At 41.3% G+C, this 27,801-nt stretch overlaps 1 protein-coding gene and 1 long non-coding RNA gene across 2 annotated transcripts in view; one reads left to right on the top strand and one right to left on the bottom strand.

The window, feature by feature from the left end:
- LOC147827757 (uncharacterized) overlaps positions 1 to 27,801 on the bottom strand; it is a 38,519-nt gene that overhangs the window by 7,379 nt on the left and 3,339 nt on the right. The window lies entirely within an intron of this gene.
- LOC147827758 (uncharacterized) lies at positions 45 to 27,643 on the top strand. Its single transcript, XR_015452080.1, has 3 exons — positions 45 to 300; positions 1,365 to 1,451; positions 22,104 to 27,643. It is a non-coding gene; the product is annotated as an uncharacterized LOC147827758 (long non-coding RNA).

The following is a 27,801-nucleotide window of genomic DNA, read 5'->3' as shown; positions in this document are numbered from 1 at the left end:
CGTGGGTGGGGCAGTTTCATCTAGAAGAGGAAGTTGGGTGTGGCGGGCACTGTGTTGACATAATCCAGTATAGGAGTGCTCCCGGGAGCCCATCTCTCATCTCTGAAAGAGATAACTTTGTGGGTTTAGACTTATCAGACTTTCCCAGGAGAGCCCAGCCAAATGCAGCTGGTAACCTGATGAGTTTGGAATTGCTCTTGGCCTCCATCTCCTTGTATATGCTTCCTTCTGGGACTACTGTGGTTTTTCAGCTTATCAGTGGTCGAGTTGGCTTCCTTCTGGATTCTCTCTTCAGCTTAGGTGAGTTGGCTTTTAACTGGACTGCTTCAGGCTTGGGAAAAGGCGAGTGCTTGGATTCCACTTTGGCTCTGGATCATTCTCTCTACCTGGAAGGAATGATCTGACTTCTTGTTTTCTTGTCCTTCTTATTCAAATCCACTCTCAAATCCACACTTACCTAAGTGTGCCTTCCTTTTCCAGGCCCACCTACTTACTCCTGGGGGCATGACATTAAGAAGTGGCTGGTGACCTCAGTGAGAGCAATTTTAGAGGAATGGTTGGGCAGAAACTATAAAGAAGCAAGTTGAGGAAGTGGAAATAGTGAGTGTACGACTACTCGTCTCAGAAGTATAGATGGAAAAGAGAGGAAGAAAACAACTGTGTTAAGAGGGGTTTTTTTAATTGTTAAAGAATTTGTTGCCAATTATATAAACCATGCTGTTATAAAAGTTTTTTAAAAAGCGAAAATTATGAAGGATAAAACAATATCCCATTAAGCCTCTACCCAAATAATTGTGCCAGTTACCCATTTTTAAGCACCTACTAAATAGAGGGATTATACTAGTTACTTTGGAGGTAGTTTCCATTTCTTATGTAACACAAAGTCCCTGTTGAGCCAGAATTCAGACGAGATGCCTGTGATGCAGAGTAAGACAATATCACTTCCCTCACTTTACAAATGGTACCCATTGATTTACAAGGAGGTTGAGAGTTTTGCTGGGGGGTATACACATTTTTTTTTTCTAAAATTTTAGTCCTACAGAGAGACATCTAAGGAAATTTCTAGGTGGATGGATTGCTGGAAAGGTAGAGAAAAGACAGGGTCCTCCAGAGAGGGCAGTCTTTTGAGGAAGGAGTCTGTAGGGGTGAGACTGGAGCACCAAAGGGCATGACCACTCTGGCTGTCATAGGGCAGGATGGAACCCAGCTCCCCTGGAAATGTCTCCCCAGAAGAAAACAAAGAAGGCCATCTGTGTAATAGAAAGAGCCATTTTATGAAAATCTGTGATGCTCCAGGGCCTGTCTCCCCATAGGGAACTAAATGTAACACCAGGAAAAGAGCTTTCCCTTTTTTCTACTGACAGACACACCAAGGATCATCACAGACTCAGTTTCCCACAAAACCAGAACCATGGGGCCAGCGGAAAAGTTTTCTTCCAACTTGCAACAAGGTAATAGAGGCTGATTTCAGTAAATTCTGTAATAACACTGTACCTGCAGCATTGATGCTGAAAAAATGCACTCATTGACTTCCTATTTTTCAAAAGCATCATTGCCTGGGGGAATCACACAGGACCCCACACTGCCACACTGATTTTGGACTTGTAGCTCATAGTGGAGCTGAAAGAGCAAGCACCATGGTGCCAGCTAAGGAGACTGTCACAGTACAGGATGACAGCACTGATCTAAGAGCACAGCTGTGACCTGCCCACTCATGCATGCAAATGTCTTTGCATGAAAAACATTTTCCCAAAAACCCCATATAAAACTAAAGACCCCTCCTCATCCTAGTCCTTGTTATCATCGACTCCACCTTTCTATAGCACTTAAGGCCATTTTGTCTTCTGTGACTTTTCTTATTCCTTCTTCTTTTGTAATCATCTCTTTTCCTATCCTGGTCTGTTTATCTTCATGTTTCCAGAACCCAGACCAGCGACTGGCACAGTATTTTCAATAAAAATAGTTAATTCACTTTGTGGGTTTCTCAAAAATATTTGGTGGAGGATAGAACTACTATGAGTTTTTTTTGAGGGGGGTTGGGTTCATAGAGGGACCTAAGATATTTGTTTACATTTATAACAACCCTACAATAGCCATGTGCTAATATACTCATTTTACAGATGAGGAAACTGGGGATTAGGGTGAAACTGTCTTGTCCTAGACCCCATCTTGACAACGCTCCAACATAAGCGTATTTCAAATCACTCAGGAGAAGTAGCAGATACATCACCACTTTATTACAAGGGCAAGTCCAAGTCAGAGTGCGAAAGCATCAGTGGAGTGAAAGGATTCTGATGTGTGATCAAAATATATGGTGAATGTTTAAATTTTAAAAAAAATTTAGGGTAAAATAATAAGGACCAAAACCAATATAAACTGCCATAATAAGTAAGCAGTCCTTGAAGGAGGTATTGTTATTACTGAGACAAAAGTCTTAATTGATATGGTAAAAGAAGGAATTGAAAAAAGTGATACCTCCAGCAGTGTGAGTGACTGAGAAGGATTACAAGTTTGAGCTCAGCCTGGGCACCTTAGCAAGACCTTGTCTCAAAATAAAAAACAAAACAAAAAAAAGTCAGGGATGTAGCTCAGAGAAAAGAGCCTGGGTTCAACTCCCAGTACTTAAAAAAGAAAGGAAAGAAAGAAAGAAAGAAAGAAAGAAAGAAAGGAAGAAAGAAAGAAAGGAAGAAAGAAAGAAAGAAAATCATAAACACTGATTACAAATATGATTGTAAAACATTTTTCTGTTGTATTTTTCATAAAATAAAAAAATCAACAAAAAATACATAGGAAGATCATGAAAATTTTGTTTCATATTTTCATAAAATAAAAATTTAAAACATAGCAAGATCGCTCCCCCCCAAATTGAGAGATAATAACCCATATAATCAAGTGAAAATAGAAAGATTTCATCTAAGGGGGTAATTTCAATTCCTTTCAGAAAAGAAGCTTGGCTTGTTGAAACTAAGAAAGAAACAAACAAGTAAAATCAAGTCTTTGTAGCTTTTAGCAAATCTATAACAAAATTACGTTAGTGTTGATTTCATATTTTAACTTCAACTGTAAAACAGCAAGAGTAAAATGCCTTGTGGCAAAAAGAGTCAATACTGAGTCATAATCCAGAGAAGATGCTAGCAATGGCATCTGTAAAATGAATCAGGGAGCAGTAGGAAGCCTCGGGAACAGGGGGATTCTCAGAAATAGGACTCAGGGTTGTTAATCACGAGGCTCCTGGGAGTGTAAGGGACCTGTGAAACTGGCTCTGCCTTAGAGTAAGATCTGGCTCCTGTGAGTCCCCTCCCTGACTATCAGTGGAGGAGGCAGGCTACACTGAGGTCCTCCTGAGGTCTTTGGAGGGGGAGGCAGGGACAGATGACTACCCAGACCCGGGAGGACCAGCTGGGCAGGTCAGCCACGGCAAAGGATGGGTAAGGAGACAGGACTAAAGAGTGCAAGGAACCTCTGGAGGCTACATCCACCAGGAGTCGGTGTGGTGGGCCGGTGGCAGCCTATCTCTTCTTTCAATCAATATTTACTGAAAGTTCCTTATGTCCCAGGCACAGGGCCAGCCACTGGGCTCGGTGCTGGGAATGGAAATAATAAACTACTTCCTGATCTCTCCCCTCTCTTCTGGAGAAAGAGGGCTGAGGTCTGGCTCTGGTTGGCACTGGGACTGGCCAGGACTTTGTCTGCAGGAGGCCAACCTCAGCTTGGGCAGCAGGGTCAGGTCAGGGGCAGCAGGACCCGGTTGAAACAATACTTATATCATGCTTGGAACTGCTTTATTATTTCTTCTCCACTTGGTCAAAATACATAAGCAAACTAACTATCTTATGTTTTGTTTTAAGCAATTTCTTGATACCCAGGTATGACTTGGGTGTGTTGATTTTCAGTCCTTAAAGTAACAATGTATCTAATTTGTGGGCTTGACAACTGCCTAACTGTAAGTGTATTTCAAATCACTTAGCGGAAGTAGCAGGTACGTCACCACTTTATTATAAGGGCAACTTCAAGTCAGAGTGGGAAAGCATCAATGGAGTGGAAAGGTTCTGAGGTGTGATCAAAATATATGGTGAATCTTTAAAATTTTTAAAATTAGAGTAAAAGACACATTGCCATTATTTCCCCTCTCTTCGAACACACTTATCCCATCTTTCTTGCCACTTTCTAAAGTGGCTCTGGAAGTCCTCTTTCCCATCTTTAGTTGCCTTACTGTGTTTATTTCGCTATCCCAAATCAATTAAAAATGTTTGCCTTTTGTAGTCATTCTGATTTGGGGAAGAGTCAGAAATCCCATGATGCCAAATCCAGTGAAAGTGGATGAAGATGCATGCTAATGTTTTTATTTGACAAGAATGATAAAAAAAAATACAGTCAATTCATAAATGAAAAAATTTGTTACAGTAAAAGACATTGCTGTTAACTACCCTCAAAATACTCAAAATATTTCAAAACACACTTAGCCCATCATTCTTAGCAATGTGTTTTACTCTAATTTTTAAAATTTAAGTATTCTTAGTACTGTTTAATCATCTTTTTAAAATCATTTAAGAAGAGGGTTCGATTATTACAGCAGATAATCTGCAGCAAGGTCTCCCATGTCCTCTCCAGCAGGAGGGCTCCTCTTCATGACTGGAAGGAAACCAAGGAAACAGGTCTGATGCAATCAACAACCTGGGTTTTTGACTTATTGAGTAGGATTGAGTTACTCAATTATTTACCATTATGGAACATGGTTTCCTTATTAACAGAGTTATGCATGATACTAAGATTTCTACAGTAACCTACTTAAGATTAAAATTCACCATGTACAGCATTTAGCTCAGTCTTTTTACTCAAACTGGAACTCAAAGTTTACTAATTGAAAAAATGTTGTACCAGTAGAAAAAGAGAGAAAGAATAGGAGAATGAGCAATAAGAGAAGCGAAAATAGACGTTCACGTTTAAGCACATCTAATCTTGGCTGTATAGCTACAGCTGCAGGTTCTAGCTGGAAGGATTTGGATCTCTGCTTCAATGGAAACTACAAAGAGTCCACCAAACAGATGATGTTAGGAGCCACTTTTAAGTTTCAGCTCAGTGGTGCTGTGCCTGCCTTGCAAGTGCAAGGTCCTGAGTTCGATCCCCGGTACCGGAAAAAAAAAAAAGTTTCCAGAACTGTGATCTGTGTTTTTTTTCAGTCTCAGAATCTATACATCATTACAAATTTAGGGCATTTCACCGTCACAAAGAATTTTAAAGCAGAACCAAACAGTGTAACTCAATCTTAACATTTAATAAACACTCTGTGCCAGGCACTCTTAATCACTTTACTTGTATTAACAGAATTCCACGAATAATCGCACAAACGTCTGTGAGGTAGATATGGTTGTTTTCATTTTACAGATGAAGAAACTGAAGCACACAGATTGTCCAAAATCATAACTAGTGAGTGACAGAGTTTGGGTTCAACCCACACTCCCTGACTTGAGGTCACACTTGCAGCCACCATGCGACAAGCTAACTGCAGACATGGCTGCCTCTGTACACATTCTCCAAGTGAAGGACACGCCTGCTCATGTGCTCAGATGATTACCTATGACCCTCTGAAATTTGTTAAGTTGTTTCTGAAAGTGACAACTTAGTATGTAAAAGAATTCATTTTTTCTGTGCACAAGGTATTTCTTTGGATAGCAACTTTCATTCATTCATTCATTTATTCAGCCACAGTACCAGAGATTGAACCCAGAGCCTTTGCACTGTGCTACATCCCCTTGTCCCCCTTTTTGAGACAAGGTCTTACTAAGTCACTGTTGTCCAGGCTGGGCTCAAACTTCGGATTGTCTTGCCTCAGCCTCCAAGAGTGTGGTACCATGCCTGGCTTTTGATAATAACCTTTTAAGAAATAAATTAAGGCTGGGGATTTAGCTCAGTGGCACCGCACCTGCCTTGCAAGCGCAAAGTCCTGAGTTTGAACCCTGGTACCAAAAAAAAGAAAAAAGAACCAAATTAGGTTGAAGTAGAGCTACTCGTGTGAGGAGAGAAGGTGGCTGGCCACTCATTTAAGAACTTTAAAAAGTGAGGGAGTATAAAAAAACCACCTTCTACATCCTGCCAGATCTGACTTCCAATAGTTGGTTTTGTTAAACAAATTTCTATCTATGTTCATACTTTTTTCTTCTATTATCTTTATCCAGTTTTAGGGTTAGCACAATGTTGAGTTCCTAAAATGAGGGGAGAAGTGTTCCTTCTTTTTTCTGCTTTAATTGTTTGATATAATTTATCAGTTAAAATGTCTATGAGCCTGCTGTTGTCATATAGGTAGGCTTTCAAGCTAGGAATATACTTTCTTTAATAGGTGCTATTCAAATTTTATATTTCCTCCAGGGTTAGTTTCATTAATTTGTCTTCCAAGTTACTTCTTAGAAGTTGTCAAATTTATTTCAGAAAAGATTTTTGTAATATGCTTTCTATATCCTTTTAAATTCTGTAAAATCTGTGGTAATGTCTCCTAGATCTTGATATTGTAATTTAAAAGATGTATAACTGACATTGTGTAACAGGAAGAAAAGGTCTAAAAGAGCAGGGCAATTGTGAGGGGTAGGGGAAGGGAAAAAAAGGGAAAGGAAAAAATATGAGAAGAGGAAAAAAATGGAAACAAGGTCTTTGCAAATAGGGAAGGGTGGAGGGGGTGAAGGGAGGGCAGGGAAGGGGAAAAAAAATAAGAACCAAGAGACTCATGTAATGGTACAATATCCCAATGATGAATCTAACTGTATTTTATACCTAAAATGTATCAATAAAGTTAATGGGGAAAAAAATAATAAACTACCTGGTTTATGAAATATAAAAAGTGAGGGATGAATTTAGCTTAGCGGTTCCATTGCCTGCCTCACAAGCAGAAGGACCGGAGTTCGATCCCCAGTACCAAAAAAAAGAACTTAAAAAAGTATCAGTTGGCAGGATGCAAAGGCAATGTACATGCCAATGTAATGAATATGCAATAAATAAAACAGATTTGCATTGAAATCTTCCTATATAATAAGAAGTATCTTTTATTTTCCTGTCCTGTCTTTTTTTTTTTTTGGTACCGGTGATAGAACTCGGGACCTTGAGCTTGCAAGGCAGGCGGTGGCACCACTGAGCTAAATCCCCAGCCCTATCCTGTCATTTTTAATTCCCCCTTCCCTTCTTCCTTTACTCTTCACATAATTCTCTTTTACTTCTCCCAGATTTCTTTGTTTTTTTATCTGTGGTGCTGTGGAGCACACCCCGGGCCTCAGGCATGCCTGCCAAGTGTTCTACTACTGTCCCAGGTTTGAAACAAGAATAGCTTTTTGCTGAGCACAGTGCAACACACCTGTAACGCTAGCACTTGGGAGGCTGAACCAAGATCTCAGCGAATTCCAGTCCACCCTGGACTGCACAGTGAGACCCTGGAGTAACCACATTTCTCCTTTTCATTATTATTTCTTGCATAGGACATTAACACAATTTTGTAATCATCTTACTTTGGAGGTAAGGAAAGGAACAAATATTAACCTGTATATTGGAATTTTTCCTATGGGATGTTATTTTGACTGTCTTTACAAGAGCACAGAGAAGCTAAAATTATAAGTATAAATTTCCGATAGTGTGTTTGGTTTAAAATTTGTTGTGAATTTCAGAACTTTCTATTGTGTCGTAATGATCTAGCAGCAGATTCTTCTGATTCTTAAGAATTACTGATCACATGCCGGGGATTTAGCTCAGTGGTTTCCGCCGCCTGCCTCATAAGCGCAAGGTCTGGTGTTCGATCCCTGGTACCACTCCACCCCCCCACCCCCACCCCACCCCCGCCGCAAAAATTACTGATCCCATATCCCCAAATATCTTCACATGCAGTTCAACAAATGAAAACGAGGTGCTCTGAGTGGGTTTAGGGATTAATGAGCTCATGGCGGCGAGTCTGCCTTAAGAAGCAGCTTTTGGAGTGGACCAGCTGTGGACCCTCTTCTTAGCCAGCGCAGGAGGCTGAGAGGTGGAGAAAGGAGCAGTGTAAGCCCACTGAGCCCCAACTGCTGCACTACGCATTTTGTTTAGATGATATTCTGAGAACTAAATCCACCCTGCTGTTTCACAGCTTACGCTCCAAAAACACGCCAGCATCTTAAAATGGAGGCCACGCTCAGTTAAGTCAAAGCCCAAGGGGTTTCTGTCATGGCAGCCTCACCCATCCACCTGGAGCGTGAGGGAAGGCGGGATGGGTGGTATCGCAGCTCTTTTTCTGTCCTCCAAAGTAAGAAGTGGGCCTCTTTTCCTCTTTTTTGGGGGCTTGCTTTAAAGGAAGTTCAACTCAGTTGAAGCGTCTCCAAATTACTGTGGCTGATTTAGAAACTATTCTGGAAAATTAGACCCTGGCACAAACTTAACAGATATGTTTTACAGTAAAAAGAAATCCGTGAACATAGTGTATTATGAAAATACGGTCCAAGTGGGGTTTTTTTGTTTTAGGCATAAATGTAGATAGTATGTTAAGAAATTAGATAATTTATATATATGAGCTCAATAATAAATAGTGAATATTATTTCTTAGGACAAGAGTACAAAAAGTCATTTTGAAGACAAAATCTCTAATTCATTAAATTTATTTTTTTTTGATGCTGTGGATCGAACTCAGGACCTTGCGCTTACAAGGCAGGCACGATGCCACTGAGCTAAATCCCCGGCCCTAATTAATTAAATTTAAATAACTCTATTCCGATATCAATGGAAACAGATCATGGTAGAGAAGTACATTTAAGAGACTTGTTTTTTTGTTTTTTGTTTTTTCCCAGTACTGGGGATCAAATTCAGGACCTTGCATTTGCCAGGGAAGAGTGGTACCACTGAGCTACATCCCTGGCTCTAGAGACTTGTTTTTTAATTAAGTAAAAACACTCTGGATAAAAGAAATCATATCATAAGTGAAAAAATATGTTTTTCAAGAGAATTGAAGGCGATGGTGTCATCAAGATAAAGAAAATGCCAGGTGTGGTGGCACATGCCTTAATCCTGTAGCTCTGGGAGACTAAGGCAGGATTGCAAGTTGGAGTCCAGCCTGGGCAACTCGGGGACTTAGTGAGATCTCAGCTCAAAATTATAATAATAATAATAATAATAACAAAAAATTTAAAAATGGCTGGGAATGCAGCTCAGTGTGAAGGCCCCATGGTCAATCCGCAGTTAAAAACAAAAGATAAAGATCAAATAGCATGGAGGTTAAGAGAAACTCTTGCTCCTTTTTGGTGCATGGGAATTGGCTCTGTGGCAAGAGAGCCTGGGTTTTGTGTTCTGATGATCAGGGGAGTAATGCGCTGATGAAGCAGGAACATCAGGGTGTATTCTACAAGTCAAGACCTGCAGGAACTCCAAAGGGCACGTGCAGAGCCTGCCAGAGAGGTGTGCACCCTGCTGAGCCAGTAAGGAGAGAGCCACATTCAGGTGGGTGAGACTGCTGGGATTCTCTCTGGCTTTCACATTTTAAAAAATGTATCGGGCTTATCACTTTTTTTTTTTTTTTTGCAATGTTAGGGATTGACCTCATCCCTTAAAAGCATGTAGCAATAATAACTTAAGTCCTATTTATTTCCTTTAAAAGGAAGAAACATTTGAGGAGACAATTTTGTACCCCCATCAGGAAGAACTTTTGGCGTGTGAATAATTTAACCAGAATCATTGCCCAACATTTAGGGAATAGCTTATATAACCTTTCAGTCAACCTATACTTCATGCTACATTAACTTCTTGACACCTCTGTAAACTTATTTGTTTCACCAAATATTGACTGGAAACTGAAGAAAAAGGAACCTCCCTTGTACAATTACAGAACATTAGAGCAAAGGAGAACCGAAAGATGAGCTTGTAGAGGCCATCATTTTACAGACGAAGAAACACAAGCATGGAGAGGCTTGCTGATGTGTCACTGCACTGGGACATGGCCCACCCAGGCCCCTTGGCCTGACCTAGACCCAGGCTCCAGCACCAACACCATGTGAATGAGCATGGCAGGCACTGGGCAGACTGAAGGAATGACACAGATGGAAAGGTACTTGACATCAAGAAGCTTCCAGTGGAATAGGGAGAGCAGATATGAATGCCACCCTTCAAAATTATATTGTACTCTCTTGCTAGAATGTTCTTTCTAAATATTTAAATTGTTTCCTGGTGTGGTGGCACACGCCTGTAATCTCAGCACTCGAGAGGCTGAGGCAGGAGGACCGCCATGAGTCCAAGGCCAGCCTGGGCTACACTGTAAGTTCACAGCCAACTTGAGCTGCATCGTGAGATCCCATATATATATATATATATATATATATATATATTATATATATATATATATATAAATAAAAAGATTCAAATTGCTGTGTGTCTGTCCCTGCTTTTAACTCTGGACTGGCTCCTTGCTGCCTATAAGATAAAGCCCCTTGCTCTCCAACTTCTTGTCTATTTTGATGTCCAGGATCTAGCCACAGTGAACAGATTATTCTTCTCTACATATGGTAAGCTGTTTTATCCTGCCAGACCTTTGCTCATGCTGTCCTCTGCCTGGAATGCATGGAAGGACCTCCTCCATCCCCACCCCTTGGGAACTTAGCAAGTTCCAGGCCAGCCAGGGCCACACAGGGAGACCACCAAATTCCACTTAATGAACTACCAATAGAAGGCCTTAAAGGGTGCTATGGGAATGCACCTGAAGGAGCGGTGACCTTGGAGGAGTCCCCAGAGGCTGCAGCAGGCACACTAAATAAATGCACAACAGATCACAAGGGAGAGGGCAGAGGTTGGCTCATAACTGTGTGCAAGAATAGAATACACAAAGGTGCAGAGGCCTGAGAAATCATGAAAAAGCTTTCATATTTGGGAAATGTTGAGGACACCTGATAGGATGGACTGTGGCATATGGGGTTTGTTTTTTTTTTGGTTTTTTTTTTTGGTACTGGGGATCGAACTTGAGACCTTGTGCTTTCGAGGCAGGCAGAGGCACCACTGAGCTAAGTCCCTGGTCCTCAGATGGGGATTTTTGTTGTTGTTGTTATTAAAGTGGAAGTAGGTACAAATGGTAGTGTGTGGAAAAGCCTGGCAATCACTGCTAAGAAAGGAGTTGTAGTGTTATTTTGAATATCCAGAAAAAGAAGGGCTTTCAAGGTCAGTATTGATGGAGTTGCCTGTGAAAGGGCAACGCAGCCCCAAGAGTAGGTAGAGGCTGCTCTGGAGCTGGGGAGATGGATAGCTGTGAGTCGAGGGCTTTGCTGATCTGAGGGTACAGAGAACTGAAAATGGTTCAAGTGAGAAGTGATGAAGACCTGATTCACGGCAGTGGGGATGGAAAAAAAAGGAATGAATGACTGGATTGAGCCCAGCCGTGATGGAATGGTGCGCAGTGACTGGTGGAAGATGAGCAGTGAGGGGAAGGAAGAGTCAAGAGTGACTCCAGGAGTTTGTCTTGACTATTTGAGCAGATGGCTTGGTCCTGCTGTGGAATTCAGAAAGACGGAGCTGGAGCCAACACAGAAGCAGGAGCGAAGTCCATGTGCAGCCATGGAAGCCATAGAAAATGAGGCTGTTCACAGAAAAGAAAGAGAACTGTCAAAACAAAGACAAGACACTCATGGTACAGTCTGAAGAAAAGACCCGAAGGAGCTGTAATAAAGGGCCATGAACATACTCACTGGGGGCTGGAGGAAGTCCAGCATAAGTCAGCTCCACTGGTGAGCCAGTAAGTCAGAGACAAAAGGCTCCTTCTCTTCCCCTGTCCCATCCAGTTCACAAATCTGAGGTTGAATTGAAACTAAGAGTTATGCTAAAGAGCTTCATCTAATTAGGGCTGGTGAAAAAGTTGAGGTGGTTGGTCTATCTCTGGGAAGAGCTTGATAAAGAATTGAAAATCTTTTTTAAAAAAGAACTGAGAGACTTTTACATTAATATTTTTTCTTCATTTATATGAGTTGAAATTAGGTTAAGGAAGTAGCTGATTAAAGAAGTGAAAGAAAAAATCATGACGAGGAAGAAGGATAAGTATTAATTCTTTAAAAACAGACGACACGCCAAACAATGTTCAGTCCCACTGCTCTTTGTTCTCCAACTTTAAGCAGTTCAAGGTCTATAGGAAAAATATAAGCTAGCATAGCCAATAGGCTCTAGCAGGCAAGGGGAAAAAATTCTATTACTATATAATGAGGCATTTATAAAAGAAATTTTGGCTGAGTGTAGTGGTGCACACCTGTAATCCCAGCACTCGGGAGGCTGAGGCAGGAGGATCACTGTGAGTTCCAGGCCAGCCTGGGCTACATAGAAAGACTTTGTCTCAAAAAAAAAACCAAAAATTTTTTTTGTTCCAAATTCCTTAAAAGTGTTCTAGTAAGAGAATAAGTATGGATACTTAACATGTGTTCTGAGGATGGTTGAGAGTAAGAATTTTGCAATTTTGAGGGTGAATCAAGAATGTTGTGACACACAGCATGCAGACTCGTGTATCACTGAGCTGAATATGGACAGGTTTGGGTGCTGTGGAATCCACACAGTGAGTCACAAGGGACATGACCTGTGCCCTAGTTATGTCAGAAGGTCAGATCACAAGTTTGGAAAATTTTAAAAAGTAAAATAAAAAATTTAAACTCCTACAGATAGTTTGAGAAGCACCATTTTAGATCAATATTGAAAGTTTAGACTTCTTACAGCTAATTTGGAATGAGGAAGTTGATCGAGAGCTTGAGTACACACCAAAAAAAAAAAAAAGTACATATAAAGTGAGAAGCAATGGGAGTCATTGTAGAAGATGTGAATTGGAGAGGGATATGCTTAAAATTGCCTTGTAAGATGGTCTAGATTAAATTTAGGCTACTTTTGTTTTTCCAACATGCCCAGAGTTTTTAGCAGTACCTGGCACATGGTAGGCACTGATAAATATCTGATGAACACTGAATGAGTTGTTCCAGCTACAAGGTAGAGACTAGACCGAGGAGGAGAAGGACTAGAATTTGGAAAAATGTCCAAGAAACTTAAAAGACAGTCTAGATGCTGGTTGATGGGACTAATCAGTCTAGCTGATACAGAGGTAGAGACAATATGAATCCAAGAGGAACCTCCAGTTTTTTCCATTCAAGACAACGAAGCTATCCACCAAAGTCCAATTCAGAAACATGAGATCATCCTTCACTCTTCTCTTTCTCTTTGGGCCTAAAATTCTATCATTCCCCGGGCCTTAAATCTTGCTACTCTGACACATGCTCATTTACATGCTCAGATATCACTTTTTCCGGAAAGCATCCTCTGCTTGCCAGGCCCTCTGTTTTGTGTCCTATACCACCACCAATACATGGGTCATTTTGCATCTATTAGCTTTTTTTTTTTCTTTTGGTACTGGGGATTGAACTCTGGACCTTGAGCTTGAGAGGCAGGCGGCGGAACCACTGAGCTAAATCCCCAGACTTACATCTATTAGCTTTTAAAACATGTCTCTAACACTTTGAGCTCTTGAGGGAACAGGTTATTTATCTTTATATCACCAGCACCTTGCACATTTACAGAATAGATAGTAAGCATGAGCTCACTTTATGAAAAGTGAACACTCAGGGTACTGTGATGATCTGTCTCCGTGTTCCCTAGACATGAAGACTTGGTAGGTGACTGAAGTGACAGTGTGGCCCTGTCTCTCTGGGGTCACCACCTACTACCCCCACCTCACTCTCACCCCTCTCTCCAGTCACTTGGACTGCAGAACTCTTCTGGGTAATGTAGTATTTCACTCATCCTCATCTATCCATAATGCTTTTCATCAAGTGTTTCCGTTTTATGATTCCTTTTTCGTTTTGGTTTTTTTTTTGGTACCGGGGATCGAACTCAGGTCCTTGTGCTTGCAAGGGAGGTGGCAGAACCACTGAGCTAAATCCCCAGCCCTCCTTTTTCATTCTTAAGGCATAGATCAATGTTTTTCCTTAGCAAGGCCTTTTATGATCTTCTCAAGACAGAATTAATGACTTCTTCATTTGAGTTGCAAACATATTTTATGCATATCTGTACTATCTATTTTACATTATATTTTGCTTTTTAAAAACTTTTTTGTTTTATTTTGTTTGTTTGTTTTTGTACTGGGGATCGAACTCGGGACCTTGCACTTGTGAGGCAGGCAGCACCACTGAGCTAAATCCCCGGACCTATTTTTGGTTTTTTTGAGACAGGGATCCAGTACATGTTCCAGGCTGGGCTCAAATTTACGGTGATCCTCCTCCTTCAGCCTCCCAGGTGCTGGGATCATAGGTGTGCAGCATCACACCCAGATTCATATCTGTTCTGCCGTAAGAATATGCAAAAGCCAATGTGCAAGAATGTGCCTGGCATATAGCCTGAGAAAATGTATTTATTTTATTTTTTTGGCAATGTTTATTGAATTGCATGGAACATACAAACAGATGCTCATGGAAGGCAATAAAAAGGGACCAAAAGATTAAAGAAAGGTGCCCTTGGGAACAAGTAAGAAGCGAGGAAGAGACAAGAGGACAGTTGAGAGCATGCAGAAGACTCTAGGAGGCAGAGCGTGAGGAAGGCTGACCTCTAATCTGAGAGGTGAGCATGGGCACCGCACCACATGCACTGAGCTGTGCTCCTGGGAGTCAACCAAAAAGGCCGTTGGATTTGACCATGAAGAGATTTAAGGGGGCTACTCCAGCCAGGGCACTGGGTCTGCTCCAGCTTTTAGGTCAGGACAGGAAGGATCTCCAGAAGATAAACTGAAGATCTCATATCTTTTCAATGTGTTTGAAAGCCAGGGACATGGACAGTCTAGCCCAGTTCTAAGTAGGTCACAAGGCTTGGTTCTTTTACCTGATGGAGAAGGTTTTATCATTTCTTCTTTTTTTTTATTAAGCTTATTGGTACATTTTAGGAATACAATAATTTGATGACATTCATCACTGGGAATTTGTACCTTTACATGACATATCTTGGTTCTTATTTTTTCCCCATTCTCCTGCCCTCCCTTCAACCCCTCCACCCCTCCCTATTTACACACTTTGCTTCCATTTCTTCCTTTTCTCATATTTTTTCCTTTCCTTCTTTCCTTTCCCCTACTCCTCTCACTTCCCCTTCCCCTTTAGACCTTTTCTTCCTGTTTCACATTATCAATCATACATTTTGATCCTTATTTACACTTTCAGTTTCTCACACAAGAGAAACTATTGGTATTTATACATGTGTGTCCTACTTACTTCACTTAAGAGTGTGCCCTCAATGTGCATCCATTTAGCTATAAATGACTCTAGTTTCTCATTCTTTATGGCTGAGTAGTATTCCATTTAAAAAAAACAAACCCTCATCTTCTTTATCCAGTCTCCAGGTGATGGGCAATTGGGCTGTTTCCAAGCTTTAGCTATTACAAACTGTGCTGCTATAAATATGGGTGCACATACATTGCTGTGGTATGATTCTTTTAACTTTTTGGGGAAGATACCCAGCAGGGGAATAGCTGGGTCAAATGGGACCTCTAATCCTAGTTTTTTGAGGAATCTCCATACTGATTTCCACAGTGGTTGCACCAGTCTACACTCCCACCAGCAGTGAAGCAGGGTTCTTCTTTCCCCACAGCCCCACCAGCATTTGTTATTGGTTGATTTCTTGATAGCAACCATTCTTTCTGGGGTGAGGTGGAATCTCAGTGCTGTTTTCATCTGCATCTCTCGAATAACCAGTGATGTTGAACATTTTGTCACATGTTTATTTGCTGATGCAGAAGGTTTAATATATGGACCAACCTAATGTGGAGACCAACATGACCATCACAACCAGAGATTATTATCAATGTGGCATAGTCACCTTTGTGGTCCATGCTCTTTGGAATCAAAGATAAAATGTCTAAGTCTGGTTTCAGAACTCAGAACAATTCCTCTTCCATGGAACACTTCTGGATGACTGAATTTCTCTATAAAAGGCATCCTCTGATCTAGTGGACAAATATCCTCCATGCCTCTGCCTGCCTTAAATCTTGCTCTCCTGTCTTCCACCATTATTTCAGCTGGATTATCGAATCTATGTTCTGCTTGGTTAAGCTTCATGCACAGCTGTCTGTCTTGACCCATACTAAGACTCATCTAGACAAACTCCTATGCTTGCAACCTGTCTGGATTTTTGCCCAAGTTGCTTTTGTCTCGCATCTACTTCTAAGATATATCTATTGTGTCCTAGCTTAGTCTACTGTCATCAGGTATGATGTGCATACAATATGAGTGAGGATGATTTTGGGGAGATTTAAAAAATGAATTAACTAATTAATTTTGATTTTTTGAGAGAAGGTCTCAATATGTAGCTCACCATGTAGCCCAGGCTAGCCTCGAACTCACAGAGATCCTACTGCCTCAGCATCCTGAGTGCTGGGATTACAGGCACGTGCCTCTATGCCCAGCTAACAATTTTTTTTAAGTGCGTAAGATGCACATACATGTATGTAAGGTATGTAAACTTCTATCACAGTATACCTGCGTGTATTAGTCAGGATTCTCCAGAGAAACAGAACTGGTAAAATACATATAGATAGCAAAAGACTTATGCGAGATTGATTCATGAAATTATGGAAACCAAGAAGTCTCATGACCTGCTGTCCACAAGCTGAAGGCCCTAGAAGGCCATTAGTAATATTGCAGTCCAAGGTAGAGTGCCTGAGAATTAAGTTCCAGCCTGGCTCCAAAGGCTGAAGAGCCAGGAGCTCTGATACCTGAGGACAGGAGAAGATGGCTTCCCCTACTCCACTCCGGAAGAGCCAACTCGCCCTTTCTCCACCTTTTAGATGATGTCCACCCACAGTAGTGAGGGTGGCCTTTTTCTTTTACTCAGTCTACCAATTCAATTGCTAATCTTTTCTGGAAACACCCTCACACACATACCCCAATAATATTTTACTAGCTTTTTGGGCAATCCTCAGAGCAGTACAGTGACACATCAAGTTAACCACCACGCTGTGGTATTAAAATTTCATGAAGGAGAATTTTTTTTGTGGGGGTACAGGGGAGCGAACTCGGGTCCTTCTGCTTACAAGGCATGTGGTGGACCTGAGAATTTTTTTTTTTTAAGTCTAAAAAGGTTTCTTATTGTGGTGATGATGGGGAAGAGATGAGAAACACAGTGATAGGTGGTGATGAGTGTGCAAATCGAGTTACAGGAGGAGCAGGGGAGAAAATGGAGGAAGCCACGTGAGAGAACTTGACTGAGATATGGCTTCCAGAGAGGATTCCAACCCAGCAAGCAAATGCACTGCGGGAAACCCTTTCACATTTATTAGCAAAGAGTTTCTCCTCATTTTAGTTTCAGAGTATACGTTTCTGCGAAAACAGCAGCAACATTTTGCATAAGGACATTAGTCCACCTCTCCTGTGCTTCAGCAGCTGTTAAGCTAATTATCCGCTTGGAGGTAAGGCTTCGCTCATATTTTGCAACACAAGAAAGACAATGAAAAGCACTGCCCAGATTGTGTTTGCAGAAGCTCTTTCATGGCACCCTTTCAATGGGTTGGGCAATTTAAAAGATGCAATTGCAATCATGACTAACTCATTAAGACGCTGGAGAAAACCCTGAACATCCTTAACCTACTTTTGAAAAGAGAGGCAAGAAAATTACAGGAGTGGGGATAATCCAAGAAAAACAATTTCAAGTCTTTGAACAAGAGACAGACTCCAGAACTTCTTTAGCTGAGCTGGAGATAGGATGAAAAAGCAGAATGTTGTTTAAAGGAAGTCCAGCAATCATCGGGGTACTTATCCCTATAATATATGACATTTTGCTGGTCTGTTTTGATTTTAGAAATTCTCTTCTTTGTTCTTTCATAGACTCATTAAGAATTTCCTGCTGAGCCTTTGCATTTCATCTTAGATAGACCACCAATACTTTGTCTTCATCTCCCTCTTGATGCCTGTGCTCTCCTTCCCTCCTACTTTCCTGGTGTAGTTGTGAGGACTGAAGCAAGGATGATGCAGTTGGGTTGGAAAGTTGAAGGGGGAAGATGAATGAGCCACAGTATCTACAGTCAACTCTTGGCTGCTTATCCATGGTAAATCTCACTTTCAGCTTCTTGTTGACTTTAATCACCCACTCCATGTGCTTAACTCTATGACAGATGTTATCACCAGCTCTGTTCATTCACAACTATAAGAAATCAAGCTGAACAAAGAAATATTCAGGAAAACGTTAGGTATCAAATTAACCGAGGGAGAATCTCTTGTCATTGTTTTAGTGAATATGGGTCATTGTGCTTTATACTCCAGAGAGAGGAGATGAAGAAAAAAATGTGTGTGTGTGTTTTGAGACAGGGCCTTGTTTTGTAGTCCAGGCTGGCCTTGAACGCACTACATAGTCTAGGTTAGCCACAAATTCATTATCAATCCTCCTGCCTAAGCTCTCAAATGCTGTGGTTATAGGCATGTAGCACCATGCCCACCTGAGAAGGAAAGATTGTAGAAGTTGTGCTCCCAGGAGGGTCCAAATGATAGGTAATTATACAGAGCTTAGGGAAGCATCTCTGCTCAGGGACATTCGACTGAGAGGGCCTACTGACTACAGGAGAATAAAGACAAAGAATACTGGTGAATAATCAGACAGCTTTTCCAATTCTGGCTCATTCTCACATTGTAGCATCAATTTTTTCTTAAGTTTGGTAAATTCTTGCACCACAAAATACCTTCAAACAATTCTTTCAATCCTGTGGATATTTGCAGGCTGCTCTGGAAATCAGGACACATAGAATTTAATTCTTGCTGTGACTTTTGTTGACTATGTAACCTTCAGACTTTTCCATTTCCAAAAATGGCATAAATGGTTTGGAATTACTGCAACCTGAGTTCAAGTCCTACCCCTACCACTTGGCAGTTTGTTGACCCTGCACGAGGTATTTAATTTCTTTCATCCTTAATATCATTATCTATTAAATGGAAAGATATCTACCTTTTGGAAAAATTGTGATGATTTAATGTGATCAAACATGCAAAACATCTAGCACATATGAGTCACCACATAAATGGCTCTCTCTATAGGAATATCTGCCGGTGAGGAAAGATAGGAGACAAAGGTTCCTGATAGGTTCTTCCATAACCATGTGGTACTACTAGAGAATGCAGAGAATACAGCCCAGCCACATAGTAACTCAGGCCTGTTTCATTCCTGCAGGATCTAGCCAGCACTGAAATCAACATGTGCAAGGGTAAGGCTGAGGGAAAGAGAGAGGGAGGATAAGAAATGGCAGCTGCCAGGGTCTGTTCTTCCTGTGGGAGAATTTCCTAACATCCTTTCACAGTAGGGTAGGAAGAAGAGGTGAACGGCTGCTGCTGGTGGTGGATGCACCAAGCCAGGTACCAAAGTGTTTCCTGCTCAGTCTCCAGAGAGGTCATTCTTGGCTCTGGATACCTCTCCCCAACATCCCTGCAAGTATTTTCTCAAAAGGAAGAGAGGCAGCTGCATAACTAACTAGTTGGTTCACAGAGCTGACAAACCACTGTGTCATCAAAGAAAGAGAGAGTCATGTGAAATAAAAGGCTGTGGTTCGACTTTCCAATTGGAGAGTCAGGTGGCTGTGAGGTGGCACATCTGACTCTTGTAATTAACGAAGTTTCTCATTATATCCTCTCCTTTGCCTGCTTGCCCACGGCTCAGTTCCATTGGATAGGCAGTGAGTGTCTACTCTAGTCATTAATTTACTGAGGCTGTTCTCTGTTCTCAACATTCACTCAACACACCTCTATGGAACATCTTCTAGGAGAATAACAAAAGTAATAAGAAAGAATGTGCACTCATTACATTCCCAGTAGAGCAGTTACTCTTTAGCTAATTGCCAAATGGTATTTATAATATGAATGGCATATATAAAAGAAATGGCCTATCTAATAGAAACCAGCTGTGGTAGGACTTGGAGAAAGAGCCACAAGGCTGAGGAATGTTTCACGAAGGAGATGATATTTGTCTGAGGCCTTGAGCTGGGATTCCACAGGTGAAGAGATGATGGCCTCCAGACAAAGGGAAGGAAGTTCATGCCCAGGGGTGAGGGTGACTGAGCACAAAGCATGCCCGAGCAGTGGTTGGTGAATCAATAGGGGGCAGCAGCAGGAGAAGAGGAAATGCGGAGAAAAGGTCGAGGGTTTTCTATTCCAGTCTGTGGAGCCTGGGCTTTCAGTACAGGGAATGGGGAGCCATTAGTGGTTTTTCAGCATGAAGTGATGGGATTATACTTGTGCTCTGGTCCTTAGTGTAGTGAACAGACTGAAAGAAGGGGACACCGGAAGCTGGGGAATGGCTAGAAGGTCACCAAAGTTGTCAGTGCTGACAAACACAACTGGTCAAGGAGATGAGGACCAAGAATCAGTTCACTGGATTTTGCAGTTGGAGATTTTTGGTGACATCTAAAAGTAATTTCCCTACAGTGATTCAAGCAGAATCCACATTACCAAGATAGTGGTTCTCAAAGTGGGGTCCCCAGACCAGCAGCATCAACACCACCCAGGGAACTTTCTAGAAATGCAAAGCACCTGGCTCATCCCAGACAAACACCCGAACTCTGCAAACACAGCCCAGTCATTGGTGTTCTCTTGCTCAAGCCAATGTTTGAGAACCATTATCTTAAACAAATCATTTTCATCTCTTCTCCAAGAATCCCTTACTAGGGCCCAACTCTTAAACTTGAGGCCTTTGCTATTCCTTAATATTAAGGTTTCTCACATCTTTGCATAAGCCGTGCCCTCTATCAGTAGTGTGTTCTCCCTGACTCGGTGTATGTAAAGTCTCTGTCTGGCAAGACTGAACTCATTGTTTAAGGCCTAAAAAATGTTAAAATCTCCAACTTCCTTCAGGCAGCCCTGTTATGGTTACTTGTGCATTTATTTCTATTATGACATGCACTCATTTTATTGTGTTGTTTTGGCTTACTGCCTGTCCTCCCTACTAACTAAAGCTTCTCTGGAGTAGGAACTGCCTTGCCAATCTCTATTTCCACATTATTTTTACCCGATAAATGTAGGGAGAGGAAGCTGTCATGGGTTGAAGAATTAAGAACAGCAAGGGTTAAACTACTCTTTTACAAGTTTTGAGAGTAAAAGATAAATTTATCTGAGCCTACAGTAATAAGTGTGTGTGTGTGTGTGTGTGTTAGAAAATTGTTGGTGGAAGGGATTAAGCCAGCAGAGAGGGAGCAATGAATGATAAGACAGCGGGAGCAAATGCATAATGAATAGCAAAGCAAAGGTCCTGGAAAAGGTAGAAGGGGCTGAACTCAGCAGCCAGTGCAGACAGATTAGCACTGAAAGGGATGTAAGTCTACTTATATCTCTGAGATGTAAGTAGAGGCAGTAAAGGTGGGTGCATAAAAAGATAAACTGTAAGGTCAAGTAGGGAGGCTGATGAGTTGTCAGGCCCAACGGGAAAGAAATGGTGAGGGCCAGAACAGGTTTTACAGGGGACGCGATGACTGAGCTAGGAAATGTCTTTAGTGAAGTTGGAAGTAAAGCGTTTTGCTGGGAACAGGGAACAGAAAGTGAGAAAGAAAAGAGCGGTAAAGGCTTGTAAATGCTATGGAGGGGCAAGTTGTCAGGTGAGAGAGCAGCAGGAGATTCTTCCTGTTTCAAGATACAGAGGGCCCCACCCATTCATTCAACTGGCATTGCTTTGGCAATGAAAGCAGCACGCGGGTATTGTCTCCAAAAGCTCTCTTCAAAAAGATGGACAACTTTTGCGCAGAGATCTCGATACTAACACAACCAGTATTCTAGCTCTACATATCGATCAGCATAGGAATTTTCTGCAGACAATGCCAATGCTACATAAGGCAACTACGTAGTAACAAAAGAAAACATTTATAATGTACGAATTACCTGAGAAAGCAGGATAAAAACTGTATGCAGATTACCCCATTGTACAAATAATGCATACAAAGGACAACAGAATAAAACATACCAAAATGCTATCAACTGATAATGCAGGTATGTTTTCCTTTATTTTTCAAATTGATTTTTTAATGTTTATAATTAAAATGATGACAATAAATGAACTGGTTATTTACTGATTTTGTCTTTCATTAGGAATATCTCAGAACAAAAAGTTGTAATGTGGAACCAATCAAAGTTATCTAATCTTCCCTGCAGCTGCCAGAGGAGGGAAGAAAGGTCCTGAAGTCGCTCTAGAGTTGGAGGTTGACAAGCAGGAGGCTGGGTACTATGTGCTACAGGGAAACATGAAGAGGTATATGGTCAAGCCCTCGTCTCACAATAAACTTGGGTTTAAAACAAATAATTGGAAGAAGGCTCAATGCTCAACTGGTCATCTGAACAATGGATGGGATTTGATCTTTGGGGCAGAGACGTGTGGACAAGCAGTACTGGGCAGAGGTCAATTGTATGCCACTGGGGTTGGCTGAATGGACTTGGGCCTGAATCCCGGTGCCACTGAGAAGCCATGTGACCTTGGGCGACCTTCTCTGGTTTCAATTCTCAGCGAAGGGCAGGGTGAGTAATTCCTACATCACAACAATACAGCAGGCGAAGTGCATACCATGGTGCCCAGCACACAGAATGCACTTCCTGAGTGCTGGCTGCACTATTGCTATTAATGTTACTGTTGCACCTGTGAATATTTGTGATAGAATGGATTTGGACTGGGAGTATGTTGAATTCTTTGGAGAGATTCTGAGTGATGTCCTGAGAGCTGGCCTCTCTTGCTGCTGGGACACGGCTGTGGGCTCACCCCAGGCCTTCAGGAAGGGCAAGGAGGATGTGTAAGGGGGAACTCCTCATTGTTTCTTCTTTTGCTTGTGTTCGTGCTACTTCCTCACTTCCACACAGGTGTGTGTTACTCCAGGGCACACTTTCACCTTCCTCTCCTACTCTTCTATTCTGGTTTTCTTCTCTCAACTCTTCTTACTTCCCTTTTCTCCTCAAAACCCCAAGTGGTAGATGAGTAAGGAACGACATACAACTGCCTTCTGTATGTTCTAAGTTTGCCTTTTTTAAAACTTACAGGCTGTTTCCTAATTCCAGCACTTGAAGGCTATCTCTGGGATCTGTGTTCACCCTTTCATTCTTTCCCTTACTTTAAAATTATTTACTCCCCCATCCATGCTCTTTAATGAATACTCTCAAATAATAGTCATCAGTATAGAGACAAGGGTTCCAGGCCGTCAGAGTTCAATTAAGGAAGTCGATTTTGGAGTAATTCTATCTTGCAAACGAGACCAACAGAGGTGTGAACTGTCAGCAAGGCTCTTCTCGGCCACGAGGTGCCTTTCCTGGACTCACATGTAAACCTCAATGTGGGTAGCAGTCTCTGCCTCGGCACTATCTATTCTTTGATTCCTGCTTAGAATTTTAGTGATAGGGAAGGAGAGAAAAATGGTTGGAACAAAAAAAAAGAACAAAAAAAAAGAAAAAAAAATGGTTGGACCAGTGGTCTGAGACAGATGAGAATAGTTAAAGTGCACAATGCTGACAGAGATCAAAACGATTAGAAACAAAAACATAGTGCTATCCAGGATATTCAGGCACAACGACCACTTAATTGATGGGTTTTGATTTCACATTCCATCCCACACTCACGAAAAATAGTGATGATGTACCTGTAGCTTTATCAGAAACCCTATTTGTATATTTATAAGTCCATTATCTTCAGCAACAGATGCATGGTCTGAGCCCAGCAATTACCACCTCTGACTCTTTTGCACACATTAGCAGACACACATACCACTGATTTGTACTTTCCTATAACATTACTCTTTCCCTTTTAATTAGAGTATTTGCAGAAGTGAACCCCATCGTTAAGGCCATGTATGCTTCCATTATAAATACCTGTTGCCAGCCATTAATTATCTCCTGATGAATTACTTACTTAGAAGGAGATTTTGATGCTAACTTTTATAAATGGGATTTCCCTTCATTGCTTGTGATGTCCCCCTCTCGTACTCAGTTAACCATTTTGGAATTCCACACAATAGGGAAATGTTCCCCTTCTGCTTCAGGGGACTTAGATATGATCTGCTCCTAGATGGTATGAAGATTTTCCATATTGTACGGTAGAAACTTTTTGTGTGCCTGGATCTCACTGCTCAGGAATTTCTTGGCTAATCATGAAGGCAAAATGTTGCCAGGCATGGACATGCACACCTGTAATCCCAGCACTCAGGAGGCTGAGGCATGAAGATCGTTGTGGGTTTGAGGCCAGTCTGTGCTACCCAGTGAGAACAAATGCCATAGCATTTTATAAAAATTCAGAGTTGTATAACCATTTTAGTGACTGAAGCACTGAAACTCATCCAATAATATTGTGGTTTGATAATTACACAGTTGCGGATTTATGGTGCTCCTCAGTTAAGATGTGTTTGTATATTCAGGTCAGCCTCCTTTCTACATTTTATATACGAAAAGTACACAACCACTGGGGAAGTGAAGTCTAATACCTTCCAGTATAAAATAGCTAAGGAAGAATTTTAAGTCAAGTAGTGCTAAAGTGAACATTCTCATACAAATTTTCCTGCTTATCTCCTGAACAGCAGAGGATTTTGGATTACTAGTTAAATTTTACAGATACCATTTGTCAAATTCTATATACAGATGAGAAATAGGGGGATTTAGCTCACTGGTTCTGCCACCTGCCCTGCAATCACAAGGACCTGAGTTCGATCCCCGGCATCAAAACACAAAAAACAAACAACGAAAAACAAAAAAACGAAAACAAAACAAAACAAAACAAAAAAGGCCAGACAGATGAGAAATAGATCCTTATATAATGACAAAGTTACATTTTCCTTTTCTTAACATTAATTAGAGATATGCATTAGTGAAAGGGCAAAAATACGTCAAGAAGCCAGAATCACAAGTACTTATGTTACGTACATACTTAATCAGAGCATTAATTGGGTCTACGCTCACTATTGAATCTTGAGGGGGGTCTCCTGCTTTCTGGACCTTATCCTCTGGTTGGCTGAATTTTGTGGAATATGTGTGTTTCTTGAGTCTTACTCTTCTCAAGACAAAGAACTCAACTATTGTGGAGTTTACAAATATGATAGATGAATGGGAAATGCTTGTCTCTGTGCTGTTTAGAATCAGTTATGGCAGCTACAGCTCATATCTTGCAGGCTAGGGACTGGATGAAATGTAAGTGGCCTTGAAATTAATCATAGTACTCTTTACTTTCCCATGGCCATGTGTTTTATATATATATATATATATATATATATCTGTTGAGGTTATATTATTGTTTGTTGGCCTCCCTCAATGCACTATGATCTGTAGAGAGCTGGGGCTGGGTCTTCTAGAAGTCTGACCTGCTACAGAGTCACGGACATGGTCTGCACAGGGAGGCTCTCAAAAAATGCTTTAATTTCATTTTTAAGTTCACATTTGCACACCTAATGGTTATACCCATTGTGGGTAGTTGGTAGATGTACGCAACGCATCTCACTTCTTTCCATGTCGCCTATGCCCTGCACCCCTCCCTTCATCTCTTGGTCCTCTTCCCATTTGCAAACGACCTGTCTTCCTTTTTCCTTTTATCCATCTTTTTTTTTTTTGCTTTTTATTTATACTTTGGATTTCTCATATGAGAGAAATCATATGGTATTTAAGCTTATGTGTCCGATTAAGTTCATGGATAGAGAGCTGGAGGGAAGGAGGAAGGGAAGGGGAATAAAAAGAATTAAGATATGTTGGGCCGGGGATTTAGCTCAGTGGTTCCACCACCTGCCTTGCAAGCACAAGGTCCTGAGTTTGATCCCTGGTACCAAAAAAAAAAAAAAATTAAAATATGTTAAAAACATTTACCTACTCCCTGAGATGAAGTAAACATTATATATACTACAAACGTGTACTAATAAAACAAAAATAAATAAAAATGATTTACCATAAGTGAATGTATTCACCCGTTCAGGTTTCCCAGTTATAGTACGTCAGTTTGTTTTGGTCTGACTGATATGGAAGTAATAAGAACTCTGCCCAGAGGTCCCCATGCTAAATATCATGCTGGGTGTGCTTGCCACGTTGGGCAAAGAGTCAGGGAATGAGGCTAAATACGAAGCTGGAAACAGTGGAGGTTGTGCCACAGCTTTGTCACTAATTACTTACTTAACCGTGGGCAAGGCGCTTTATCTTGGTTTCTTCATCTGAGAAATGGGGATAATCATGACTGGCCTGCCTATTTCCCACGATTGCTTTGGGGATCAAGTGAGATAATATACTTAAAAGAGTTTTTGGAAAGCCTAAAGACTGCTCAAATGCAAGGTGTTATTAAAAGAAAGCTTGCCTCATAATTTCTGCTTCCACAAACATCACACACCCTGGGCCCCTTGGGTTATGTGGTGACGTAAGTGGCACAGCTCAGCTGACATGTGATACTTTCCCCAGAATCCTGCTTCAGCATCTACAGTGTCTAACTGATTCAGCCCGAGAATCTACAAGCACCTAGAAATTCTTCTCGTCTTGCATCTCTCCTTAATTCATGTAGACGTACATGCTCCTTCTCATTCGATATTTACTGAAAAATATATTATGGAGCACTTCTGTGTACCGGTGTGTTAGAAACTGGGGCAAAATCTCTGCACTATTGGATCTGATAAAACAGAAATCATAAAAAATAAGTGCCCAGTCTTACATTGTTTTGGAAGGCAATTTCATGTGTGAGCTTTAATTATATGGCTAGAATTTATATATGACTATATATTTGACTAGAACTGTAACTATTTGTAGCCCTTCTTCAAGTTTTCCTCCTGTTAATGGTCTGTGGATTTTAACTGGGCCGGGAGACTGAGTTGTTGTTGTTGTTGTTGTTGTTTTAACAGATGAGATTGCAGGATCTCATTTTTCTTTGTATCAGTGAAACTATGAGCTTCCAGCATTAGCAAAAGCCGTGATTAGTTATAGGAGCCCCTGGATGTTTTCTTGCCAATCTCGCCTATGCAGAGGATTTTCTTTGACTGTCTCTGGGAGGAGGAGGATCATTCGCCAATCCAAGTGAGTAAGATGCTGAGTACATTTGGGGTCAGCCTCCCCAGGCAGACCTTAGGATTTCATATCTTCAGCTGCTACTCAAGTTTTAGGACACCACTACTACTACAAGTCTCTGTGGCTTCTGATAGGGATCAGGGAAAGACCCACGTGGTGGAATTGAAGCTTAACTTTGGGAAGAGGCCAATGGTAAGAGTGCAAGTCCATCCTGCTAATCAGTCAGGCTGCACCCAGCTGTCCTTAGGGCAGACACCAGCCATGCTGATGGTGTTCCCTCTCCCAGCTATATTGATATCTTCCTCCTTCGCTTCTCTATCAAACCTCCTTTCCTTCTCCTTTATATCTTAAATCTAGGAATACCATCATGATGGCTCAAGGTGCTGTGGTCATTGCTGATTCTTAGATCTAACTTTCCTCTCTCCAAGCAGTTATTAGCTTAAGGAACCAAGCCCATCTTTTCTGCATTTCCACAGCGCCTGAGTTCTTATCTTCCAGGTTCAAGCAACAAATTCTGATCTCTATTGTCTACCTGCTTCTCTACATATTGCCCTGTGCCTGGAGCAGCTTTAAATCTCAAAGTAAGTGAAAGTCACTTCTGCATCACCTGATTAAATTAGTTCTTTGGGAGGCAGGATGTACTATGTACAGGTGCAAATTCCCTCTGATGAGCGTTATCATTACGTGTACCTAAAATGCACCAATAAATGTTTTACTATAAAATAAATAAATTAGTCCAGTCGTTGGGCTCTTCCTGGAGACCTTCCCTGACCATGCCCAGCTGGGGCAGGACTCCTGGTGCCTCAGCTGTGAACCTGTATCACTCTGCTTGTCACACTAAATCCTCATTCTC

This window comes from Heterocephalus glaber, unplaced genomic scaffold, assembly GCF_053883595.1.
Source record: "Heterocephalus glaber isolate CG9 unplaced genomic scaffold, H.glaber_assembly_v1.0 deba00001442, whole genome shotgun sequence".
In the NCBI taxonomy this organism is placed as follows: Eukaryota; Metazoa; Chordata; class Mammalia; order Rodentia; family Bathyergidae; genus Heterocephalus; species Heterocephalus glaber.
The sequence above is the reverse complement of the archived record's forward strand: the minus strand, read 5'-3'. Positions and strand labels throughout refer to the sequence as shown.